Below are 8,466 nucleotides of genomic sequence, written 5' to 3' on the forward strand. Positions count from 1 at the left end.
CTTGGCGCGCTCCCTGTACAATGTATGCATGGGCAGCGAGTCCTGTATCTTTATATAAAAATTGTCGAGGCCTTGGCCTGGGTTTGCATTTGTATTTGCGGCGCAATCGTTATGTGAATGGTTGAGTAATGTTTTTTTAAGGATCCACTCATAAAGCGAGTACGGGCCGCTAACATTTAAAACTGGAATTTGAAAGCTACAGCACTGCCTTGCTACGGCTTGCGCTGGGCGATTTCGGTTTCTTGTTGGTGCACCGCGATTATCGAAAAAATCATGGCTGATCCCATTTCACGGGAATCGGTATAGCACGAAAGTGAAATACGTCTTCACGGAAAATAGTTGAGCGCTTATTCTACGTTGTTTGACCACAAGGGCGAAGGAATGAATGCTATAGCAACAAATTGTATTGTCACGCGAAGAACGGAAAGCGCGCACCTTTCGGAAACGCTGCCGCTGCAGCGAGCGAAGGGACCTTCGTGCTCTCTGTAGCGTCAACGGAGACTTGCACTGGAAGCACAAGAAGTACAAACCGCCCCCATCACGAAATAAGCGCGCGCGCACGAGAGACACCTCCAGTAGAGGTGCGCTCGCATCGCAACACGCGGGGCGACGACATTTAAAGCGCGCCCTATGCGCTCTTCGCGCCATCTCGCTAGTTATAACAAGAACACGCTGAAGCCACCGAGCTCCGAGTAGCAATGGTAAATGGTGTATATAAATAGCTCGCATTTAGTAAGCTGAAGTTGTACGCTCTGTGGCCGAGTGGTTGCGCGCCGCGCGCTGCGGACCGAGGGGTCGTAGGTTCGACTCCGCGCAACGGAACACTTTCTTCGTTTTTTCTTTGCTGTCAGTGTTTATTTCGCAACGTCATATCCGTGACGGAAATACGTCAGTGGAGGCGTGGTGGACCCCGGCATATAACACTTTCGTGTTAAAAGTTTTCGATTGGACGTGTTACCCGATGCACGGGATAACGTGAAGATTATGATCGGTTGTTAAATACAATCAGGAGCATTATACCATTGCATGCACATTGCGCAATGCTTAGTTATGCTTGCATGCATACAACTGGCCTCAACACGCGCACACATGAGCGTGCATTCACATGGCGATCCCGAAAACTGCAGAGGTCATAGGATTTCTGGAGAAAGGTAGATGAGGCGCAACAGTACTCGATCATGTTCATAGTATTCACGTCTCACACACACACAAACACACACACACAAACACACACACACACACACACTCACTCACTCACTCACTCACTCATAGGGGTTTCACTCAGCTCATACTCGCATCTTCTCAGACTCAGGTACTCCTTCATGTTCATACTGACATCTTGCTGCGCCCATGTGCGTATTTATTCAAGCTGAGCATTGAAATGAATGTGAATGACATGCTACATGAGTGAGTGTGCTTGCCTATTGGCCGCGAGATCGAGTGGAGTCGCCGCCCGGCGGCTACTGGCTGAAGCGCGCCTAGTGTGGATTGCTCCCTGCGTCGTCTGCTAGCCACGTCGTGTTTGCATGTGCGCGTACGTCCTGCACGTTCTCAAAGGTCGGTTTACTTGTTATGTTAGCATGAGTTTAACTTCTCGCACGTATACCTAACATGGTGTACAGAAGCAAATGGGCTTGCTCGGCTGCATGCGCACTGTAATAAGATGAGTGAGTGCGACTTCCGAGAGGGCAGTGTATTGGTGTCGTACCCTTCGTTCGCCAGAATCATCTCAGTGTTGGTGCCGCTTTATGGTCCAAGCACACCCTAAAGTGCGCTTGGCACAGTCCCAAACATGAGGAACATTAAATAGTGTGTGAATGCAGCGTTTCAGTGACTCGGTGGTAAACAAAAACGAGGCACATGCACTTTCGCGTTGTTGTTAGGTGTATAACCACGGCACTCCAGTTCATGATGAGGTTTAGTTGTGCTTAAGATGTCCTTTTATTGTGCGGTTGTGGCCCCGCTACAGCGAAACATTTCTATCAAGTGAAGTGTGAGACTTCGGTACTCAAACTGTCCCTAAAAAAACAGACAATGGAATGACGCGGCAGTGATAAAACTGAGTTGCCGCGCGCAATTTATCTTGGGGAAAAATTTATGCAGAACCACTCGTGTGCTTAGATTTAGGTACGCTTTGAAGGACCCAGATGTTCAAAATTAATCCCGACGGCGTGCCTTACATTTATGTAGTATAATTTCACGCAAAACCTCATCCTTTCTTCTTACATTATCTTGAGCGTTTGTGTGGAGTTGTTATAAATTTATGGAAGGCAGCGGACATTATTGGTTTGAAAAGAAAGGCACTTGCTCCATAAAATAACGGGACCTTTCTTGCATCATTGTCGTGTACGTAATCAATCGATGAAAGCTCTGTGCTAAACTCTTACCTGCGTATATATGCGTATTCGCGTGAACAGTGCTATTGAACTCATTGCACAGGAATATGGGCTGGTATACAAATGAACAAGTAAACACTTAAGTAGTTCAGTCGTGCTACTGCAGTGCGTAGTACACAAAACACAAGCTAAACAGGTACAGAGAAAACAACAAAAAACGTCATACAGTGTGTAAGCGCAGACTGTCATCCAGGGCGAGCATCCCTTTCATCGGCAGATTGCGCTTCTCTCACTAGTAATAGTAACGTTGGATGATCTTCGTGCATCGATTCAACAATGAAGAGCGTATGTATTACCAGTAAGCTGCAATCAACGCATTTTATTCGCCGACAATCGGCTCAAACCGCTCACAACGAAGCGCCGCTGTGTGCATTTGTATACGCGCCTCCGACCGCCTCTCCACACTAACGCGGCAACCGTGCTGCCACCTATAGGTCGATCTCGCGGCCAATATATGCTCGATGTGTGCTCGCTTTCATCGGCCAGAAGGATCGTGTACTGCAAGACTGTTTCATACATTGTCATTGAACAAATTGATGCAAGTTGTCTGATGAGCATTGTTACTGCCGTCCACGTTTACGTAGCCCAAACATCACTTCGTGTGTTGCCTAACTTCCTGTTGACTCCAACGCCTCCGACGATCACTTCTCGTCTTTAGTGAGGCATTTCTTTCGTCTTAAAAATTGGGCACGATTTAAATTACTAAGTACTCTACTGCGAGAGAACGGCATGCTGTCCCTCATAGCCAGGGACCGGACTTTCACCCACGTGCTTAGCAGCGCAGCACTTCAGTTGTTACAGGCAACAACGACTGACATGCGTTCCTATCCAGGCAACAACGAAACGTGGCAACCTCAAGCGACAAGGGGACTCGATAAAGGATCACAATGCCGAGAGAGCAGCACTTCATGAAAAACGGAGCATTCAAATCACGCATGTGACCGGGGCAGCTCGCATGTATGTACGCCCGCATTTCTGATTACTAGGCGGCGCCTAGCTTTTCGCGAAATATGGCGTCGCTGCCACCGCCACTGAAATCTGTAACTCATAAAAGCGTCGTTCAAAACAATTCCGGCAGATCGCGCGCATAAGTGAGAATCTGTTTCGTGGGAAGCAAACGCATATTTTAATTAAAAAGGGAAAGGTCCGGGTAAGCGCTCTGTTGACCTCCTCTGCCGCTTGCGAAGGCACCCGCTCGCTTGCAAGTCGCTCGAGTTCACGATGTCAAACGGCAGTGTAAATTTTGCTGGTAGCGGGGCTGATGCCAAGGGCGCTACCCTTGACCCCAACATTGTGAAAAGAAAATGAAGGTCATCGAGTGAGATCTCTTCCCGTTTGCCCCTGCGACCAGACACTATGGCCGATGACTTAATTGGCACGAGAATGTTTTCTCCGCCTGGCCGCGTTGTTTCTCTTGGCTCACAATGCCCATCCTCCGCGACGTTTCGACTTCGTTATCCGGTTCACCTCTGTACTGGTTACAGCGTCTGCTTGACATGCGGTTTGCCTGGGTTCAAATCCCCAATGTGGATGTGTGTTGACTCATGCCTCTCTGTCCAGTGTCCTAGTGATGTGTATATGCATGCTCATGAGGTAAAAGGCTGAAAACAAGCAAGACAAAAATAGGCAGCCCAAAAAAGAAAGTTTGATAATCTTTTTTCTTCAAAAAAATTGAGAAAAGTACCACCTATTAGGCAGGACAAGTTTCAGCCAATGTCCCGCATAACGAGATTGTCGGTATGCGGCCCATTCTAAGCGGCCTTGAAAAGCAAGAAAAACTACTACTGGACAACAGGCCGAATATAGACCAGAACACAGCGACTTCCATGCGCATCGCCATATTAGCATCGCGCGTCGCGCCATCTATCGCACACGCGACGAAACAACATGCGCGGGCTGCCACGCCAGCAGACGCTACACAGAGCAAACGTGAAACTTCCGAAACTCAGCCCGTCGGAGAGCGTGTTTCGCGTCTTTTCTAGCCTGGACATTTTCGCTGATTTTATTGGAACATCAAGAACATCTTCCTCATGCATGTCCACAATGTATACAGTACGTGCTGAGTGGGCTGCGGAAGCAACCTCGTCAGATACGTACGCTGTTACATTTGTAAAAAAAAAAAACGTTCTCGCTGTAGTACGCGTGAATCGTAATTGCAGTGCAGCTCGCGAAAGAGTGAAACGATGTTTTGTTGCCCCTTATTACAAGTTGTGCACAAAGTTTTGTGAAAGCTCATGATTTCAGCATGCATCGCGTAATAATTAGAGTATGCTTTACGGGTACTTTCGCGGAACGTAATTTTTGTTTCACGGACCCTCTTACAATAATGCGTCTTGCTCACAAAAGCGCGCTATCGCAGAGTATAACTTGAAGTATCGTTCAGCGATCCCTTTTGGAAGCTACCTGCGCTATTATATTCTTGTAACGATGGTGCTTTACAAGCGAAACTGTGCTACTCTTAGTTGAGCCGGTTAGCTACGCCTGCGACGTAAAGGACACTGGCGCGAGTACTGTTTACTTACGTGCCAATATATGTATTATGTGCAGCTGGATGCCTCGTGTCCAAATAAATTTGGGGACATCAAACAGTGAAATGAAAGCAGGAAATTCTGCCAGCTGTTGAGGAGCACTGTGCCATTTATTACCTTTTGAAGACGAAATCTCGAAGGCGTGGATGCCACCAAAAGCACTAAAGCTTAATACTACGTTGAAAGTGGCAAAGCATGCTGATTGCTTGTGCTTGAAAGCACTACCTTGCAATGGATTTTCGTCAAAGGAAACGCTTAAAGGTATGAAGTGCACTCCCACACAAAGCTCGCGCCTGCCTTCAACCCAGCTGCGTGTCACGCAAATTAGGTTCCCAAAATGAAATAGGCGGGCATCACACTGCAGAATACACGCTGTTAGTGTGAAAATACTCGCGCATTTTCACTCGGCTCCTAGTTTTTTTTTTTGCTTGAATCGCAGTTATCCACTCGCGGCGAAGCTGAAAACACCGCACCGGCACTATTTCCGTGGCGCGTCGTAATCGTCGCAGACAACGCGAATATCCTCTTGTTGCGCAGCTTGTTTTGGCATCCAAAGACGACGCAGCAGTGTCCAGACGAGCTCTTATACGCTGAAGCGGCGTGAACGGATAGTTTTTCGCACTTTAAAGCCTCAGAACTGCAGCTTGCCCTGTTTACCTGGTGCAGCCCGTGCGCGCCTTGGCAGCCCCGGTCAGCCTGGCGTCTGGGTGCGAGAGTATCCGCTCGGCTCGCCAGCAGCCTGGGTGCGAGACAGGCGTGCTCTGGTGTATAGAAAAGCCGCACGTGCATGGGACGCATACTTTTGGCCTTTATATGCATAAGCCGCATATACAAAAGCCTCAAAAAATAGGCCGCTTAATATTCGGCTACGTACGTTTAGGCCCCTTACAGTGAGCCATTTATAAGCGCCGAAAATCTGACCTATTCTCCCGGTTATATGCGTTGTTTTAAGCCGGACTTGGCTAAGAGTGCAGGTGGAATTGCTTTGCCGGAACACATACGGACACACTCCAGGACGCCGATTTCACAGATGGCGCACGTAAGGTTGCGTGTAAGACATCTAAACGATTTTGAACATACATGTTTACAGTGCAAGCAAGTTATACTTCGATCCACGCAAGCTATTGCTACCAGCGCAAAGGGTTTGCACAAAACTGACAATAACGTCTCAGGGCTCCTTTACCTTTATGCCAAACTTTTTTGTTCCATGGTTTATTACGTGTTCCTTAACATTTGCCTTGCGAATATTTAACCCGTATGTTGCTGTCCCATATCTCGCAACAAGTGTGAACTTTTGAAGCCAAGAAGTCTGCAGGTTATGAATTCGTGATGCTCGCTGTATGTACGCAGTTTTCATTATCTGAATATCGTAATCGTCTTTTATTTTGACTTCTGTTTGTACATGAAAATGCACAACACTGCTGGAATCCACAGCCATTGGTAACCAGAGAGTCTCAATAAATATGCAATTACATAAGCAGATTATGTTAACAAAGCAGGTAAGTACACTTCAAGAAAACAAGAGATGAACAAAAAATGTAAAACATACAGAAAAGAATCGTATTCATGATAAGACAACTGCATTATACATGTTAATGCATGAAACGGATTCTATCTATACTGAACGAAAATATAAATACAGAAAAGAATGTCAAATATCATTTTGTTAGCCATTTAATCAATTTATACCGAAACAGAGAACACAGCAAAAGCGAGTGCTAGTGCTACCGTTTATTAATTTTACTGGAAAAGGTATCTTTTAAGTGCACAGGAAAATCTTGTTTCTTTTATATGTAACGGTATATCGTTCCAGACATTTACTCCCACAAAATGCAGTAGTCGTTTTTTATAATCATTCTTAGCAGGCGGAAGAATGAAATTGTGCATAAAGTGCCGCGTCTAGTAAGTTGGGAAGAGAGAGAAATAAACGTTTATTTGTGAAACAGTGTTCCGAGCGATGCTCGGTATCGCCCTAAGGTGGGAGGGCTCCCTAGTCCAGGAACCCTCTGGCTTCAACTGCCCTCTTGGCCCTGATGAGAAGTTGTCGCTGGTCTTCCAGGTCCTCGAGGGCGAGCTTGGCCTCCCACGTTTTGGTTAGGTGGTCGTCGTTCGTGTTTGATGCTGGATTGACGTCCGAGGAAGACATTATTCATACATGATATCCTTATAAATATAACACTTCCGTGAGAAAATAACTGACCAAAATAAACGTTTATGTTCAGAGACTATTAACCAAGTGCAGGGTATTTTGTGCAATGGTATGGTTACAATAAAACGCATGGCGGGTTCAGCGCTACAAACACTTGCCAAAGTTTTAAGTTGGCAATTCACGCTGTGAAGCGAGGGAGCGGTATTTCATAGTGAAGGTTTAACCTCCCCAAATAAAGCACTCAATAACATTGGATAACATCAAATCGGATTTTTTTCCCCTAGACGAAATAATCTCGACTTTGCACTAGGCTCAAAAGTTCCGTATTAGTTGTCATTTTCCCCCTGATTTAAAACACTGCGGTCCACATGCGCATGCGCGCAAAAGAATCTGAACAGACACGAAAGAAAGCGTAGTCTAAATAAAAGGTACATTTTATTATCTCAGACAACAGGACACTTATATATGCAAAAGAACTTTCAAAAGGAGCAACAATAGGCAAAAAGGAGCAACAATAGGCATTAATGTTCGTCAGATGTTTGCATAGTGAATCTGACGATGGTATCCGATAGTCTCTGGGAATACCTCTACAACAAAAATGCGCATACGCTCACAGCTGAAAAGACCTACTTATGCCAAAGGGTTTGCCTACTTGGCATGGGCCACACGTGTCCTGTAATTTAAAATGTGGTATAGGGGCCGCGTCTCCTGAATCCGATTCATACATGCACGGCGTCTGCCTGCTGCATGGCTGGGGGCAATACGCCCGCCAAAGAGTGTGTACTGCTGCCTGCTTAGTGAGTGTGATATTTAAGGGTGAATGATATTACCATGCACTGCCTGAGAATACTACAACGGTCTCAAAATATCCCGCTGTTCGAGCTGCAGTCATGGCGGCGTTGAGGTGTACCTTACCGTAAAATGTACCGCTACAGAAATGACACTTAGGCTTAGCGACTAGCTGAGTGAGTACGCTTATGGCGCGAAAGGTCCCCTCTTCGCGAAAATCTCTTCCCGCATACGTCACACCCATGAGGTTGCTCGCCGGTGTGGGTCAGAACATGCCTCTTCAGGTTACTTCTGTGCGCGAATGCAGCAGGACAAAGGTGGCAGAGATACGGCTTCTCGCCCGTGTGCGTGTGGGTGTGCGTTGTCAGTGCTTGTTTAGAACTAAATTGGCGGCTACAAAATTCACAGCTGAACTTCTTCACACCCGAGTGAACGATCATATGTTTGTAAACGTTGCATCTCGATCCAAAACTCTGCCCGCATACGTCGCACATGTGAGATCGCTCTCCGGTGTGGCTTGCGACGTGCCCTTTCAGCGTGCTCAAGAGTGCGAACGTGGCGGGACAGAGGTGGCACACGTAGGGCTTCTCGCCAGTGTGCGTAC

This window comes from Rhipicephalus sanguineus, chromosome 7, assembly GCF_013339695.2.
Source record: "Rhipicephalus sanguineus isolate Rsan-2018 chromosome 7, BIME_Rsan_1.4, whole genome shotgun sequence".
In the NCBI taxonomy this organism is placed as follows: Eukaryota; Metazoa; Arthropoda; class Arachnida; order Ixodida; family Ixodidae; genus Rhipicephalus; species Rhipicephalus sanguineus.